This window comes from Haliotis cracherodii, unplaced genomic scaffold (genome assembly GCF_022045235.1).
Source record: "Haliotis cracherodii isolate W230 unplaced genomic scaffold, xgHalCrac1.p SCAF_25, whole genome shotgun sequence".
Classification (NCBI taxonomy): Eukaryota; Metazoa; Mollusca; class Gastropoda; order Lepetellida; family Haliotidae; genus Haliotis; species Haliotis cracherodii.
The window spans coordinates 4,037,220-4,057,084 of record NW_027266281.1 but is presented as its reverse complement, the minus strand read 5'-3'; the positions used below and the strand labels follow the sequence as shown (position 1 = coordinate 4,057,084).

General features: G+C 39.0%; 1 pseudogene; it reads left to right on the top strand.

Moving 5' to 3' along the window:
* The first annotated feature begins 9,856 nt into the window (after positions 1-9,856).
* LOC139472814 (uncharacterized) lies at positions 9,857-14,161 on the top strand (annotated as a pseudogene).
* The last annotated feature ends 5,704 nt before the right edge of the window (positions 14,162-19,865 follow it).

Sequence of the window (19,865 nt, the reverse complement as noted above, 5' to 3'; positions counted from 1 at the left end):
CTCGCCACTACACAATGGATTAATAACACAATAGACGAGCAAGGATTAGATTTCCTTTCGGGCGTTTTCTGGCAATGTTTCAAGGGTTTGTCTCCGTTGAAGTCAGTACCATCTGTGTCGCTGTTGTTAAACATTGAATCTTCCGGACTTCACTCACTGATAAATGTTCTAAACTGTAAGATGCCTCTTCACACACTCGAGGTTGATGACTAACAGATCCCGAATACATCCCCACCCCTCCCTGACCTCCAAGTTTCAATGTGCCATGTCCGGAGGTCGAGTGATTATTCACAACTGTTACTGCGCAGTACTTCTCGCGAAACAAGGAAGGTTCCCAGAGTAGAGATTTGACTGTGTTGAAAATAAATCAGCATAATAAAGGTTGATTATAAAGATCAGATGAAACATGTCACGAATGAGTAGCCTTGCTGTGGCTAAACGATTTGTAACAATTTCGTAAACTTTGATATGGTAACAGCAAATATAATTCAGTTGTATGTCATTTTAAGATGTTAGTGAAATCCTGCTTATCTTGTGGATACCATAAAAATAAATCGAAGTTTATTTTGAGCAAGCATGAATATAAAAAAATACTTAGTAAGTCTATCCTCATAATTTCCTCTGTTCCACCATGTGTCTGGTCCCACCCAAAATGTACTTCATGAATACTGTAAATCGTGAAATTAAGGCAATGATGAGTCACCACATTCATGCGGATAAAATACGGGCCTAAAATACGTCAGGAACTTTTTTAGAGTAGCCTTGTACATAGCACCCAAACTGTAGACTCAGAATTCCATAAAGAAGTTCTGGCTGACGTTCGACCGAATAATATCATGTGCTATTTTCACAAACTTAACTCCCATTAGTGTGTGTGAAAAGTTCATATGTTCCAAGGCTTCTTCGCTGAGTGTTCACTGTAGTGGACGACTTCAGTTAAGGATATGCATTATATCTTTAAAAAATTAGGATATTATTGTCATTGTTATTCCTTCAGATTATTACTAACACAAGTTATTTTATGTTTCACATTAAACAGTGAGTGAGTGAGTGAGTGAGTTTGGTTTTACGCCGCTTTTAGCAATATTCCAGCAAAATTACGGCGGGGGACACCAGAAATGGGTTTCACACATTGTACCCATGTCGGGAATCGAACCCGGGTCTTCAGTGTGATGGGCGAACGCTTTAACCAGTAGGCTACCTGACCGCCGAAAATTAAACAGAGAGTGGTATGGAGATTTCGGCATTATTAGCATTATTCTTAATTCTTAACGATATTATGTTTTGTTTGTTTGTTGTTTAATGTCGCACTCGGTAACTTATGGATATTACAACATCCACACATGTAAGTTCAGTCTGTATTATTAAATTTGTTTTGTTTTGCAATTGATACAGAGACTTAACAAAGTGATAATGAATGTAAAGTCCCTATTACTAAAAGTAAGCATATGATAGATGTTTCTTCCAGAAATAGTGCATAAAAAATGAAAACCATATGACACGACTCTTTTTTACGGCGAAGGCCACGATATGTGTGTATGTAATAGCTCCATGATTGGTTGCACACGGACTGGTCATGATACGGCAATGAGAAATTGACAAATATTTGATGTTACAGGACTATGCACTGATATTATCTCTCAAGTTAATCAGTTAACAAAAGCGACAAGAGCCCAGCCAAACGTCGACTGCACGATTCCTGCCACATCAGGGCGCGTGTCATGATTCACTATCAAACAATGATTATACTGGGCGCTCGCCACCTGGGGACCGCCACAATCACATGCAAAGGCAATTGTTCACCGGTAAAGGCTCGGGAACACACGGTACAAATCAAAATAGGGAGTTGCATCGTCTACACGTCCAACACAAAACCTTTCAAAAGCCCCATGCACCCAGGCCCTGAATCCCTTAAACCTGACCAAACAACCCCAGAGCATGATGCTTGCCGGAATCCAAAGTTATGATAAATACAGACATTTTCCTGGAGTAGATCGTATTTACCCGTATTAATCGTGGTATGACATTTATCGCTAGTTACAGGAACCTGCGATGACAACAGATGATTTAAACATATTTTTCAGATTGAAATGGATTGGGAACAAGTTATCCAACTTAGGACTCCCTCTCCGTGGTATTTACAAAATCTTGTACAGTAAATCATATACAAGGAAAACAGAAAAGAAGATGACTGTAATTATAAAGATAACAAGAAATGTACAAAAGAGAGAGACTAGTATATGTACATTAAAGTGTTACCCAAATCTTTTTGTATGACTTATAAACATTTGTACTGCTTAAAAGATGTGTTGATTTTCGATAATGGACAAACATTCATTTTCGTTTAACATCAACTTTAAATCTAGTTTAACATTTTTGTTCACGGCATTCTGTAAAATGTCCCGAATTATTATTAACATAGTTTTTCTTTGGTGGACGTACAATGGACACTTTAATAAATAATGATATGCGTTTTCACATGGATCACCACATTGACATATTGGATCACATTTTATCTCTATTCTGTATAAATCATAATTTAACTGGCTTTTCATGTATCTTAATCGAGTATGATAAATATTCAACTTTCTAACACCATAGGAAAAATATGGAGGTGCAATGACTTGCTCTTTTTGTATGTATGTCTTGAATTGTGATGTAGATGTACAATTTCTACCTGCTGCAGGAATAGTGTTCCATAACCTTACCGTTGATGGAATAAAAGAACACGTTGGGTGTTTTAATCTAGTATATGGAATCTCAATATTGTCTGAATTTCTTAAATTATATGATATATTTGAACCTACAGTGGGTGGTACAATGTCTTTAAGGTTAGTTGGGGCAATATAACTTTGTATTTTGTAGAACAAACATAGCTTACGTTTCCTTCTTCGTTCTATTAACGTTTCCCATCCTGTTTCATAATACAGATTTGTGTGCGAAGTATACTTTGGGAGCCCAGTAACTACTCTGGCAGCTTCTAGTAGGAGATTTTCTAACCGAGTTGATAATTCTATATTACACCCATCCCACACTTCACACGCATATTCGAAATGGGGTCTTATGAAGATTGTATATACTTTACTTAATGTATTTCTGTTCAATATGAACAAGATAATTAGGTCTGATTCATCTTTTCAGGAAAATATAACCGCTTCTGTTTTATCTGGGTTGTATTTAATTAACCAACGTTTTGCCCAGTTACACAGCTTGCTCAGATTTAAATTTAGAGTTGATTCAACAAGTTGATTGTCTGCTGAAGGAAAGCCCAGTTCTGTATCGTCAGCAAAGAGTCGGTTCTGCAGTCTAATTCATCAGCAATGTCGTTAACAAATACAATGAATAAAAAGGGACCTAACACCGATCCCTCTGGAACGCCAGCCTTCAAAATCCTTGGCTTGGATAGAGCCCCGCTGATTGAGTACGATTGCTTATGTAACTAGACAGCCATTCAAGTAAAGTTCCTTTTACACCATACATTTCTAATTTGTACATAAGCCCTCTATGCCAGACACGATCAAATGCTTTTGACACATCGCAAAAAAACATGCAATATCTTTTTCTATTATCTAAAGATATACAAATTTGATTTTACGATTCAATTAATTGATGGACAGTGGAATGGCCTTTTTGAAAGCCCGACTGGTATTTATATAACAATTTATTGTCATGAAAGTAGTTATAAAGATGCATAAATACAACTCTCTCAAACACTTTACCAATACAACTAATGAGTGATATTGGTCTGTAATTTGTCACAACTGAATTATCTCCTTTCTTATACAATGGCATGTCATGCGCTCTTTTCCATTCTGTTGGATATGCATTTAAAGCCAATGAATGATTGAAAAACATACATAAAACAATACTAATGCTGTTTACTGTTTTCTTTAATAGGTTGTTACTTATTCTGTCTGGACCAGATGCCTTGTTAATTTGAAGACATTTTATAACGTCAGATATTTCATTTTCTGAGACAGTTAATTTGTCAAAAATATTCTTAGTGCGTTGATTGAAATATGGTAATTCTTCCCGTTCTTTTGTTAGGGTAAATATGGATTGGAAATATTCATTTAATCTCTCTGATTTTTCTAAATCTGAAAATATAGTGGTATCTTGTTTCCTTTTAGATGTTCCAGAGGTTTTGACGACATATCTTAGTAATTTCCAATATGATTGTTTATTTACTAGTTCCGAAAGTAATTCATCGATGTTAGAATAGAACTTTTCTTTCGCATAACTTTTCAAGTTGTCGACTTTATTTCGTTGTTTTTTTTATGCTATAATATCTGTCTCCTTATTGCTCCTTTTTGATTTCTTTCGTAACCTACTACGTATCCTACACTCCTTTCTTAAATGTGAATCAAACCATGGTTTGTCATTTGGTCGAATAGTGACAGTTATGGATGGAATACATTGTGTTACAAAATCATTCAATCTTTCATACAACACTTCACACATATCATCAACATTTGTACATTAAATAATACAGACCAATTGGTAGTGCTTATGAGATCATTCAATTTAACAAAGTCTCCTTTGTTGTAACATAAAACCTTGCGTTTATAAGCTATCTTGGTGCATATTTGTGTGTCCAAGTACCTCTGTGATCAGATATTGTACTATCGAAAGTCGATCACACCACTGACCTTTACATCAACATCTTCACTAACAATGATTGGATCTAAAAGTGTGCTAGATTTAGAAGTGACTCTGGTGGGCTCATCAATAAACAATTATCAATCGATAAACAAATCATGATAAGACTCGCACCAAACCTACACTTTTGCTCTTATTTAAAAACTGTTGGGTTAACAAGATACACATATTATACTATGCTTTCTTTCCTGCTGTGCTATCATTCTAATTTGAAATAACGACATAAATTGTTACCGCTCATCTTCCTATATAATTTAAACAAGGTTGGGTTTATGACAAACATTTTTAAATATATACAACAACTATACTTATTTATCCTAACTTTGATACCTTATTATTTTAAAAATATACCTGTGAATATCTGGATTGGAATACATTCAAAGCAACCCATGCTTGTCGTCGTTATCGGCGACTAACGGTATCGGGTGGTCAGACTCGCTGACTTGGTTAATGCATATCCCAATCGAAGCTCATGATGTCAGTCACTGCATTGTGTGCTCCAGACTCGATTATTTAAAGACCACCGTTATATAGCTGGAATATTGCGTATTGCGAGTGTGGCGTTCAACAACAATCAAACAAAAAATATTATTCAACACCCTCGGACATTTAAACTACATATAGTATAATCAGAGAATGAAATAGACTATATTTTATGGTCTATGGTACAATATAATGAATGCCTGTAACGGGCATTGTTTAAGAAGGGAATATTAGTTGATTGACCACGTAGGCTGTCCATGACGAAAGATTACAGAGTATACAATAACTCGTAATTGTTCAGAGGTTTCAAATGACAATAACATGTATCTTATATAACAGATTGTTGTGAGGTGATGATGCTTTAATCTCCACATTTTACCCTTGTCCGGGTGCTCTTGTTCTTTTCAGCAAACATTATTTTTGTTTTCAAAAGAACCTTTCCTCTTCTGCTTTTTTCATATATGGAATCAAGGAAACAAGACTTGGTTTAGTTAGATGTAGAATTGCTTTGGCTGTTATTGAATATTTAGAGATATCAATCAAGTCTGTATTGCTTCAGTCCTACCCCTGAAAGTAAGCACTGTTCTAGGCCCCATTGTGTTTTATTTTGAAGAATATTACATTTTTATATATTTGTAACTACGACAACTTTATTTCGGGGACTAAATTTGTGTTTATTGACACCGGTACTGCCCCTAATGTAGTACATCGTTGATGCAGCGCTATACTTTCGCCTTTTTATTATAATCAATTTGACTAGTATGTACATTACTCCAATGAGCATGTACTTGATCACGCATTCAACATGATCCAATACTATTATTTTATTTTGTGATGAATTTAACTGGATCAGCAGTAACATGTGATATTAATTATCAATCGATATCTTTCCTCGTTGGTCTATCCATGTCTACAAAATAACAATAAAATCCAACAGGAGCCTAGGACAATTCTTAATTCATTGTAGAGCTGAGGCAATCTAGACTTTCCCTATCATTTTAAACTCGAGTTGGACTCTGGTTTTGTATAAGATTATGAGAGGCCGTAAATATGGGTCATGGGCCAAGACATCTAATATCTGTACCGCGATAGGGACAAACATCGCCCAATAATTCAATAAATCGATGTCCAGATGCCGGAATATCGTACATACGACAAGACTAAACTTCTACAGAGCGGACACCGTGTACTGCAGTCTGAATGAAGGCATACATGAATGTACATGAATATATTGTCTGTGTACTGAATTGCCGACGTGAGGTGATTTCTAAGATCAGCCTTGAACACGGATCCTGGCATCGTTGTTGACGTATCTGTATTTCATGGGAGGAGCTGTGCAGGGTCCGTTTAAGTACATGTGCAGGCTTCACATCCGTCGCGGACTCGGTCGTACTACCTCATGTTGGTTGAAGGTGTGGGTTGTGGGTTTCAGTTGTGGATTGAAGCTGTTGGTTGCAGTTGTGGGTTGAAGCTGTGGGTTGCAGTTGTGGATTGTGGGTTTCAGTTGTGGGTTGAAGCTGTGGGTTGTGGGTTTCAGATGTGGGTTGATGCTGTTGGTTGCAGTTGTGGGTTTTGGGTTTCAGTTGTGGGTTGAAGCTGTTAGTTTCAGTTGTGTTTTACCTCATAGATGTCAGGATATCGTTTCTTGGCCAAGGAGCGGAGATAACGGTCTCGAATGTTGGTGTTGACAACACTCCACTCACGGCATAATGGGCTGCGTGCTCGATGAACTACCAGTTCGGCCATGAAAACATTTCTGTAAAATAATTTATCTTTTTCAAAATAACTTTTCTTTCTCTGATATTTCGGTCGCATTTACGGATTGTGAGTTTCAGTTGTAGGATTCAGTAGTGGGTTGAAGCTGTGGGTTTCAGTTGTAGGTTGAAGCTGTTGGTTACAGTTGTGGATTGTGGGTTTCAGTTGTGGGTTGAAGCTGTGAGTTTCATATGTGAATAGAAGCTGCGGGTTTCAGTTGTTGGTTGAAGCTGTTGGTTACAGTTGTGGATTGTGGGTTTCAGTTGTGGGTTTTGGGTTTCAGGTGTTGGTTGAAGTTATTGGTTGCAGTTGTGGTTTGTGTGGTTCAGTTGTGGGTTGAAGCTGTGAGTTTCAGTTGTGGTTTGTGTGGTTCAGTTGTGAGTTGAAACTGTGCGTTTCAGTTGGGTGTTGAATCTGTTGGTTTAAGCTGTTGTTTTCAGTTCTGTGTTGAAGCTGTCGGTTTCAGTTTGGGGTTGAAGCTGTGGGTTGTGGGTTTTAGTTTTGGGTTTCAGTTGTAGGTTGAAGCTGTGGATTGTGGGTTTCAGTTGTAGGTTGAAGCTGTGGGTTGTGGGTTTCAGTTTTGGGTTTCTGTTATAGGTTGAAGCTGTGGGTAATGGATTTTAGTTGTGGTTGTGGGTTTCAGTTGTTGATTTCAGTTGTCGGTTGAAGCTGTGGATTGTGGGTTTCAGTTGTGGGTTGCAACTGTTGGTTGAAGCTGCGCGTTTTAGTTGTGGCTTGAAGCTGTGGGTTGCAGTTGTTGATTGTGGGTTTCAGTTGTTGGTTGAAGCTGTAGGTTGAACCTTTGGCTTGATCCTGTGGGGTTTAGTTGTGGGTTGAAGCTGTGGGTTTCAGTAGGGGATTGTGTGTTTCACTTGTAGATTGAAGCTTTAGGTTTGGGTTTCAGTTGTGGTTTGAAGGTATGGATTGTGGGTTTCAGTTGTGGGTTGAAGCTGTGGGTTGTGGGTTTCAGTTGAGGTTTGTTGGTTTCAGTTGTCTGTTGCTGGTTGATGCTGTGGGTTTCTGTTGTGGTGTGTGGGTTTTGGGTTTCCGCTGTAGGTTTGGAATTTCAGTTGTGGGTTGAAGCTGTGGGTTTCAGTTGTGGAGTGTGGGTTTTACTGATGGGTTGACGCCGCTGGTCGTGGGTTGAAGCTGTTGGTTTCAGTTGTGGGTTGAAGCTGTTGCTTTCAACTGTGGGTTGAAGCTGTTGGTTTTAGCTGATGGATTCAGTTGAAGCTATGGGTTGAAACTGTGGGTTTCAGGTATGGGTTGAAACGGTGCGTTTAAGTAGTGGGTTGAACCTGTTTGTTTAAGCTGCTATTTTTAGTTGTGGATTGTGGATTTATATCTCACAAGGGTGGGAACAGTGTCCCGCAAACATACAGGCAACACACATATATCTGACAAAGGTGGGAACAGTGTCCCGCATACATACAGGATACACATATATATCCCACAAAGGTGGGAACATTGTCCAGCACACATACAGGCTACACAAATGTAACTCACAAAGGTGGGAACAGTGTCCCACATACATATTTGAAACACACACATATCTCACAAAAGTAGGAACCTTGTCCCGCATTCATACAGGCTACACACTTATATCTAACAAATGCTACTCATATATATCTCACAAAGGTGGGAACAATGTCCCGCATACATACAGGCTACACACATATATCTCTCAAAGGCTACAAACATATATATCTCACAAAGGTGGGAACAGTGGCCCGCATTCATAAAGGCTGGACATATATATCTCACAAAGGCTACACACATATATATCTCAAAGGTGGGAACAGCGTCCCGCATACATACAGACTACACACATACATCTCACAAAGGTTGGAACAGTGTCCTACGGCATACATACTGATTACAAACAAATATATCATAAAGGTGGGAACGGTGTTCTCCCGCATACATACTGGGTACAAACAGTGAGAAATGCTATTCTTTGTGTAATATAAATACTTAGAGAATTTTATAACAGTAAATATACTTCTTAGCTGTTTAAACTTCACATTAAAACTGCCTGACCTATGAAAATAATAGATTGGCGTAGAGGAAAAGAACACTTTTACAAATTGAGGCACATGAGTTGTTACAATCAAGGAACATGAATGCCACAAAACCCTTTCCATATTCATAAGAAATAAGAGTCGATTGTACGATTCAGACTATATCATGAGCATGTGTTTATGAATCACTATCAAATAGTCATGATACCAGGTGTTCGCGAAACGATGAGCCCCACAAGTTGAACCCGTAACAAACGCATGCATAGGCATGTCAATTATTCACCTGAAAAAGAATCATGTTCACAGGAGAAATCTAATTCCAACTTTTCTGAGCAGATGGAAGAATTTATGTCAGTGGAGATGACATTTATTTACAAGCACGTAGAGGCCGAGTTTTTTATTTACATAAACTATTATGACCTGTCTTATTTTTTTCTAACTGTGGTTCCCGTGTAAGGTCACACTGACATCGACTTGGCTTGCCATGAACTCAACTTGCCTAATCGGGGACTTTCTGCAATCACTAATGCTCTGATACAATTCATGTAAACTGAACTAAATCTTAATCCTTGCAAAGTCAAACGGTTCAAGCTGACATTCTTTTATAGGATGTTTTAGTAAATCAGAGTGTTTGTTGGATCAACGATAAAGTATTTGAGCGAATGTAAATATGTACTGTCTATTAAAGTACACGATATTTTTGAGTGTGTTTCGCGCAGCCTGTTTACAATACAAATTCGCAGACGTCCGAAGTATTCCGTGTATCAAACACAATACTCTCATGAAGTTGTTAGTCATGTTTGCTGTAATGATGCCTCATGTACAGACAAGTACTTATAGAGCGTCTGTTTCCCTGAGCTGGCTTTCGGCCAAACACTTGAGTCGGACCATGGTATATATATCCCGCATCAGTGCAGCCGTATACAGTAAACTGCGCCATGGAGACGGTATCAACAGTAATAGTCATCGGTCTTGTGTCGTTGTGTGGTGTCAGTGACGTACACGCTGACACCAGTTTGACAGCTTTCACTGGCCAACCGAAGCTACTAGAGGGAGAGATCAACGCTTGGGAACAAACAGCTGTTGATCTTGAGACTAAAATTAATTATAAATTTAGCACGTTGGAGTCATCACTGACAGAGAGCTTAACTTACACGTTCATTCCTGCCTTTATGAAGGGTCTAGTGAAACAAGCGATTACTGGCATTCTGAAAGAAGGTTACATTAAGGATATTATTAGCGGAAGTGTTCTGGATGAAGTCAACAATCTGAAAGCAACTGTACGCAACACGAAGACACAACTTCAGGCAGAAACGCAGCAGTTCAGGCATGTTGAACGAGAAAGAGACACATTCAAAGAAAGTCTTGTAAAACTACATAGCGAGCAGACCAAAAACGTCCATAGTTTACAGCTGCAGCTGAAAGAGACGGTAGCTGGTCTTCGTGATGCAAAGATGGTGAACACTGCTCTAAGACAGGATCTGATGACACTGAATACAAGCTGTGTGAAGATGACCCCAGCGGTGGAACGACTCACCAATGATATCCAATCACACAGGGAGTGCTTGCGGGGAATTCAGAAAAAGTTAAGTTCTGACATTCAGAGTTTAAACAATCACTTAAATCGGACCATTGATGGTCTGCATGATTCAGAGCAAAGAATCACTGGTCTTACAGAGGACATAATGGCGCTGAAGACAAGCTTTGTGATGAGAGAAGGGATTAAAGAGAACGATGTTAATGAAACGTTGCTGTCTACATCGCCCCCTATGTTTCCTGGTGCTGCAGGAGGTGAGACTTTTAGCAGAGATTTCTTATGATTAGGGAAACAGTTTTGTCGCTGAATTTACAACCGTCTCCCTTAACATGCCATGCGATAGATGTTTGAAATATATTATTTCCTTTGAAAAAAAGCATATATGTATGTCTTGAATTTCAATCAATCGAATTCATGCAAAAGATATGCCTTCTTCAGCCTTTAAAAGTGTGTCTAAACTTTCTATGTTTAAACGTGGAGATCGTAGATTAAGCTCATTTAAAAAAATGTATGTAGCATTAAAAATGACAGCAGATTTACAGAGCATTTTGACATAGGGTTTACTGGGCATGTCGACATAGGGTTAACAGTGTATGTTAACATATGACATACAGAGCATATCGACATAGGGTTTACAGGGCATGTCAACATGAGGTTTACAGAGCATGGCAACACTGGGGCTTACAGAGCATGGCAACATAGGGCTTATGGGCATGTCAACATGTCGACATAGGGTCTGTTTGGCATGTCAACAATGTGGCTTACAGAACATCTTTTCATGGGCATGTCAACATAGGCCTTAGATAGCATGTCAAGATAGGGTTTACAGGGCATGTCAAGATAAGACTTACTGAGCATATCGAGATAGGGTTTACAGGGCATGTCAGCATAGGTCTTACTGAGCATGTCAGCAAAGAGTTAACTGGGCATGTAAACATAGGATTTACAGGACATGTCATGATGGTGTGTATAGGGCACCTCAACGTGTGGCTTACAGATTTACATGACTCGCTTGAAATAATTTTGTACCTTTGACATACACCGTCAAGCAGTAATAATTGGGTTAACAATTTTCTGTATGATGGAATTTAAAACATATTTGGAGCTACGTGTATATATTAGTGTTGAGATGAAATGTCTCGTCATCCCCCACTCAGTCCGCAAAGATGCCAACCCTAACTGAAAATATGCTAAATGAAGCTTTGGAATATTCATTGCGGTAAAAACGGTAATGTTAACAGAAATGCGTTCCTATAATCTATTGAGGACGTTGTTAATTGTGTAGAGTTAGTTATATTAGTGAAAATGGTTTGTTTTCATCTGTTGTAAAAATCTGGCAATACATTAGTCATACACACTTTATAACTGGTCACAATGAATGAAGAAAGGTTACTTAGAAAAATAAATAACACATCTCATGTCCACGATAATTGTATAGTGAGCATGCCCGGGACAAAGGAAGGTCTCTACATCAGGGTCTCATTCTACTTAAAGGTTTCTACTAAACGAGAATGTATTGTATGTTTATTTCATCTGATATGTTTGCGCAAATAACTAACAGTGGCCATGGTTAGTAACTGGATTGATCATGAGATCTTACATAAAACTGACTCCAAAAATTTCTGATTGGAGACTGGACTACGCAGACACACGTTTTCATAATTACTATTGCAACTGTTGCAATTTATACTAGAGAAAGTCACGATTACTGTAGATTATAGAAAACAAAGCACAGGATCAATAGTGATTCTTTTTTAGCGGCAGCCATTTTGTTTGTCAGCTAAGCTGCCATGATTTCCATGCCATACACTAAAACGCTAATTTAAATATCGAATAACATCTCTCACTAATTAATATGAAACAGCGTTTGCTGCATGGTAACATCGCTCAAGAGATGGCCGGCCAACAATGCTATGTTAAGCGGATTAAAACTTGTGATTTTGACCTTGGGAGCCCCGTCCGGAGACAGGTAGACCCGTAACATTTTAGCTGTGGACACCTCGGTTTTCCGGCACCTATTGTTCTGGGTTAAACATTACCCAACCATTACTGACAAGTGTACAATAGAGGGATTATGAGGATTAAAAAGGGATTTAAAAGAGGGCAACATGGCTTTTGTTATTTTATTTCTCATGTACATACAGCATACATTACAAATCATACATTTGTTCATACATACAAAATATATAAACTTAAAGTAAGATATTAAATGAATTATTTACACTTCACATACATTTAAATTCACTTGCCACAGACTTGAGCCCCGTCAACTTCCTCCTCTTTGGAGGAAGTTTCCCACCAGCCTGGATTTGCAGGAGCCGTGACTCTACATAACACTGTTCTTTTTCATAATGTTAATGGATTTGAATATATTTGGATGGCTAAGCCCGATTGCCTAGCTTCCAATGCCAGCCTTCCAAATTGTTTGTGGTTCTGGAACCCACTGTCTCGAAGTGGTTCCACATGCTGCGGCCATCACTCTCCACCCACTGTTCAGTAACATAATCTGAAAACCTCAGCACCCGTGGATAGTCAGACGACCTTATATTTATACCTCTACTAAGATGAATGCTTTTGAAATTGTATTCATCAGTCAACATTTTAAATACATAAACTTTTTCGAACATATTGTATGTATATTGCTTATGTGGTTTGTATAGTTTTCTGAACAGCATGTTCTGTGTTTCAGCTTTGCGTGATCTGAGTCGGGCCGCGAGGACATCAGTGACGACAACAAGAATGCCTGCTACACAGGGTAGGTGGGAGAACCCAGCAGGTAGAAAACCCACACTTTCATCACTCTAACAATTAACAAGCTGGGGTATAGACCCGTGTGGGTTCTGACTTGCTTCTTGCATGTTATCGTATCCCAGTTGTGTCGATCGGTGCTCATGTTGTCAACCACTGACAACAAACAAACAGACTGACATAAACCAATGTCATGTCTTATTATCCTAATATTTCCAAACAGCAATTGTACTGACAGTATCATCTCATAAAGCTCAGTTCATCAAACGTTGACACTCTCCAGCCACACACAGAATAATGTTACAACAACTGGATGTAACAGAAAGATTTTAAACATTGACCACATAATCCTTGATTACATGAACCAGCTGTCGTCCTTCCCCTTGATCCTTGTATTATCAGCCATGTTGCAAGCGTTTGATAACGTACCGTGTCACGTGTCAACACTTTGAGGTGTGAACAATGTAGATGTATGACGAAGATGTGTGGATGTGTAGAGAGTTTACTTTGTGTTACAGCGACTCCATCACCAGCAGACTGCGCGGACCTCTTTGGGGCCAGCGAGAAGGGGAACCTGGAGGAGGTGAAGTGGCTCCTGTCTCTGAACATCGACGTTAACTGTAGGTATTTGTGGGGCCTAACACCGGTGATGTGGGCAGCAGGAGTGGGACACAAATACATGGTGGAGTTCCTGTTATGTAAGGAGCTGATGCGTCACTGGTGAACGATGACGATCGCAACATCCTTCACTATGTCGGTATGGGAGGAGATTTCGAGACGGCGAGGTTCGTGCTGTCTCTGAACGTGGTTGACATCAACGCCAGGGACAGCACTGGGATGTCAGCGTTGGACCTGGCGAGACACAGGAGACATAGGCAAGTGGCGGATCTCCTCGTGTCCCAAGGCGCTCAGTGACGTCAGTGGAGGTGACGTGACAGTGGCGTGGTTTGCCGTTCACGTCGTCGTGTATAAATATGTTTTTATTTACGTGAAACTGTTTGTTGTTTTTGGATGTCAATATAAAACTTGTAAAAACGTTTTCAGACATTTTGGCATTTGTTGTGTTTGGAACATTGTCGACTAAGGGTAAATAGAGATGATGTGTCATTGGTATTTTAAGCACTGCATCTCGTGATATATTCATACATGTCGTTATATATTTCTGTGTCAATTATACGTCATCAATTTTTAATTAATCGATGACGTCACGGCATTCCGGCTAAGGTCTAAACACTAAAGCTGCCGGCTGTTTTCTCTGCTAAATACCATATCGGTAATTCACAGGGCGGCACAATGCTGGCTTCACAACATATGCAAGTACAGCACTCATGTGGGCGATATAGTTTAACAAAGGCAAAATATATCTGTTTCTATAGAGATGTGTTGCATATTATTGCTGCTAAACTTTAAAAAGAAATATTTCTGATTGGCGAGATATTTTTTTTCTCTCTCCCATTTCACCATTTCAATCAGGCTACTTCCCAGCACGCGACACCTTCTTTACACTCTCGTCTTACGACTGACCAGATTTCCCAGATGAATTCAGAGCTATAGATAGGGTTTTGGTTATTTGTTGTTGTTTTTTTATACCCAGGGGCAGGATGACAGAGGGACATATATGTCTCTCCTCTTCAAACCTTGCGTTGAAGTCGAATAAAATTCAAAATACATCAGACACGCAGATACACTTCACAGTTTTGTATACTGTGATGTTTCCGCCATATTAGATAGTGTTTACAAAATCACGTTTCACGTGTACCGGAAATGAGACGCGTGTAACATTACTTGTATTTCAAACTCAGCTGCGATACATACATCCTTGAATTTCTCATACATTTTAGAATCAATGACACATGGTCTCTGTCACCAATACAAACTGCCTAGATAAAATCAAGGAAAATAAGTTAGGTGTGAAAACAACGCTGTGCTCGAAAAACTGCACTTGTTTGAAATGTAAACAAAGCAAAATACAGATTTTATAGTGATTTATTTTACCCCTATTTTGAGCTATCCATTCGTCCATTCGTTCAGAATATGCATGGGAAGAGAATTATAGGACGAATTAGGGAACTGAAAATAGACACATTGCTATCATTTGATATTTTCAAAGCTACCGTCCTGTGTGATGCCTTGACAACGGTATTTCTGACTATTTCCGTTGGTTTCAATGGAAATATAACAACAACAAATAACAGTAAACAGATTGTCAGAATGTTTCTGATTACTTACATGTCACATTTATGTATATACGATCCGCGAATCATCGAAAGTCACCTCGCACAATCCCGCGTACTGTTGGTTATTTCTTCATCACCCATAAATTTGAGTTTTTCTTACCAGCGACACAGCTTTCCATTCTGAGGCAGCCAATAGATTATGTGAAAACATAGACCACTGTAAACCTTGTAATGGGGGAATAATACATAAAAAATACATTTCTTATTTTGTCATTTGACCAGTTTATCACCCCAAGAAATGCTAAATAATTATCATTAAAATTAAGCTAGCTATGCATATTTGGGCTCTTCATCTGCTAATGACAATTGCATTATTAAAGAAGTGTGGGTTTTTTCAGTAAACATGGTAAATAGTAGATGGTTTGTTTAAAGAACATACTTGAGACAAACATAATTCTACATGTCTTTAATACTCTTTATTGTCTGTTAATTCTGAAAATAATAAACTGTAATATTGAATTTCTACCTAAAAATAATAATATGAAATTAATTTTGAGATTATATCATCGTATCTAAAAGACAAAATATATTTTAAGATGCATAAATGTAAATCATTGTTGAAAAAAAAAATATTGCAAAAAACACCTAATGAGGTTGATTGGTGCTCACCATCTTAATCTTCATCAGTTTGTCTGCTCCCTATTAGAAATCAAAATATAAATACATATATTACATACTTGAGTTTACATAGATCTAGGTATGACTTAATACATTCAAGTTTCAACGTGGTGATAGAAAGTGAGTTTCATTAATTGTCCTGAGATAGTACGTTTAAATAATTGAATTCTTCATGTTAAAAAAATCCCAAAACACCAAATAATTAAAGGCAACAATTAATTAATTATATTGATCTGGATAAACTCCACCTGTAGAAAGGGGAAACAACTGCTGTGGTTGCAAAATATCTTGGTTGTGAGACGTACGATCCATCCGGCAAAGATTGATCGCTTCCTGCATTAACATTGAGTATTGCTTGGGATCCAAATGATTTGCGTGTTTATTTTCTTCAAATATGAAATTTAAGTCTTGATTCTTTTAATATAACTATGAAATATATTTTTGACCGATCGGCTCAAGATCAAAGCTTCGTTATAACGTGAAATGTCTTATGTGGTTGATGGTTATATATTTTAAAAATAACAAAAACAATATGGTTTGTACACTATTTTAGCAGTAGTTTTACATGAGTTAATCAACTGTTTCTTTAGCTGTTTTATCAGTCTTGAAAACGCCCTGTAAAGAATGTACCGGAGTTGATCACCTGGTGCCGTGATATCGATGCGGTATCTCGCTTCGGTTACCTTCTTTCTGCAACTGAATCTCGTACATTGGGAAGCCGAAATTCTCTGAAAAATCTCTACATATCGCACACCTTCCTCCCCCATAAATTTACTCTCGGTCACCAACTTAGGGAGATGGAAACATCATCACTACCGTAATGTTTTGACAGCTGGGGATTTCCTGTAGCAGACGAGTCCCCGATCCGAAAATAGTGGCGTCAATTATTTTTAGCCAGCCAATCAAAACGCGATGACACAGCTCTTCACTCTCAGACAGCCAATCAGATCAGGTGAATAAAAATAAACCACTGCGAATAAACGGCTGCTGGCGATTGAAGATCAAGCCCTGTTATGGGAGAAAATATGTATAATGTATACTGATGAGGCACGATGTGCTTTTCATTTGGCATCTAGTTTGTTTGTTGCAAACGCTTTTCCGAATGTAACTGGCGTTAAGTGAATTTGGCGACCGGCTGATACACAATCATGTTATCTAACAGTTGTAACATATGCAATCGTTTTATATAATAGTTATGACATAAGCATAAACTTTATTTAAAGAGCATATTTGTAGTTTTTGTTGTGTTGTTGATACGCTAGGATTGGATTTGTCTGCGTACTTCAGTTTATTTGATGCGTATTTTACGCAAATAAACAGCTCTTCTCGAGCTCTGAAATTTACCCTTTTCTTTGATTAATCAGATTGGATCGAGATTGCAGGCTAACATGAAATCACTAGACTGGGTTCCTGTCTACCTAAACTAAATCGCGCTAAACGTGCGTGGCGTACCAACAATGGAACCAGTTGAATAAAATCAGCCAACTTCCCCCTTACATTCCTACTGTACCAATTATATGATAGTTGATACGAATTAGAATTCAAATTGACAAAGCATTAATAATTAGCTGGGGTAAGTGTTTATTCATTGTCACTGAAGTCATCACTTGTTTATAAACAAAATGGTCAGTCGGTTGCCATTTGAACTCCAAGCATGGTTGTGGTCACCTATCATAGTGGGCAGCTTTGACTGGTGCCAGCGATAGCAAGAAAAATTGCATTCCAATAACAGGTGAGGTGAAATGGGGTTTAACGTCGTGACTAAGATTATTGCACTTATATAGCGACGTGTGTGTGTGTGCGTGCGTGCGTGCGTGCGGCTGCTTTTATTAGTCCGGAATGATGGCGATTTATAGTGCTAGTTCACTGAGATACCATGCCGACCAGTCCTTGGTTTAGCCCCTTAATGCCGAGCGCCAGACAGGGTAACAACAAGAACCATCTTTTAACGTCTTTTGGTATGACACTGCCGGGGATCAAACCCCGGACCTTCCGCTCCCCGCTCTAGACCACGGAGGCGGCCCTATTCCAATAACAAAACAAGAGGCCCACATCGCCAGTGTCGCTCACCTGGATATTTACGCAATCAGTTCATTTGTACAATTGTGAATTCCTATCACCTGAGAATACTTCCAACAAAATATGGTTGATGTCCATCTCTGAGTTCCAGAGAAGAAGCAATAACGCCAAATTACCCCTATTTGAATCCTCACTCCCGGGGAATTCTTCCAAACAAATATGGTTGATATCTATACCCTCGTTCCAGAGAAGTCGCTTAAAGCAATACAGCCAATGTACCTCTATTTGGCCCCGCCTCACAGCCCCTTGGGGGGTCAGCCCCACCATTTGTACCATTTTGATTCCCCCCACCTAGGGATGCTTCCAGTCAAATTTAGTTAATTTCGACAGACGGCACGGTGTGGCATTAGCTCACGTTGGTCCTTCGAACCAAGTGAGCTAAAATACTCAATAGCGATTCAAATAAAGCAGCAACACTTGGCCGATTCAAAGGTAAACGTCATGCAAAAACGTGGAAAAAAGTAGATTTAAATCCTCATATTTTTCCCAAAAAGTGAAACGTATTTCTGGTGTCCGCCTTGTTATCCCCTGCCAGTTTCAACACCTGATGTATAACAGCTACAGAACATACACATTCACTACTGGTGCACATCCTTGTTATTCCCTGTCAGTCTCCACGCCTGGTGAATAACAGCTACAGAACATACACATCCACTACTGGTGCACATCCTTGTTATTCCCTGTCAGTCTCCACGCCTGATGTATAACAGCTACAGAACATACACATCCACTACTGGTGCACATCCTTGTTATTCCCTGTCAGTCTCCACGCCTGATGAATAACAGCTACAGAACATTCACATCCACTACTGGTGCAAATCCTTGTTATTTATTCCCTGTCAGTCTCAACACCTGATGTATAACAGCTACAGACCATGTACCATACGCTATGTGAAGCATATTAATTTTACAAGCATGTGTATCTTGTGACACTTCGTTCAAAAAAAAGTAATAACTCACCATGCAGTAATCATCATTCATTATGTTGATAATAAATCATTGTATTTTAAAAAAATATCAATCCCTCAGCACATTCATCTGCAACCTGTGAGCTCACAAGTATTTCATTTTGAAAATTGTTGTTCTCCTGTCCCTAGTCGAAGGCATCACTGGAATACACAGTAGATGTTAAAGTTGGACAGAGTGCACCTTGATGTTTATATATTACCTCTAGATTTAAGGCAGGCACTCAGGCTGTCCTGGTTTGTTGGATGCAAATTAAAAAAAATAAACCATCGCTCAATAACCTGATGCTGTTTGCGTTCGATTGCACAACCCTGCACGATCCAGGCGAGCCAGTGTTCACGACGGTGAGACTTTGGTTAACCTTGGTGGTGAGTGGTAGCTCATTGTAACTCAGTAGTGATATAACTTCATAATACATGTTGCGAATTTGGGAAGTCAGGGGCGATGGGTCAGTGATGGTGAGTTGCTGGTTCAGTGATGGGGTGTGGTGAGTCAATGATGATGTGTTGTGGGTCAGTGATGAGGTGTTGTGGGTCAGTGATGAGGTGTTGTGGGTCAGTGATGAGGAGCTGTGGGTCAGTGATGGGGAGTTGTGGGTCAGTGATGGGGAGTGGTGAGTCAGTGATGGTGAGTGGTGGGTCAGTGATGGTGTGTGGTGAGTCAGTGATGAGGTGTTGTGGGTCAGTGATGGGGAGTTGTGAGTCAGTGATGAGGTGTTGTGGGTCAGTGATGAGGTGTTGTGGGTCAGTGATGAGGTGTTGT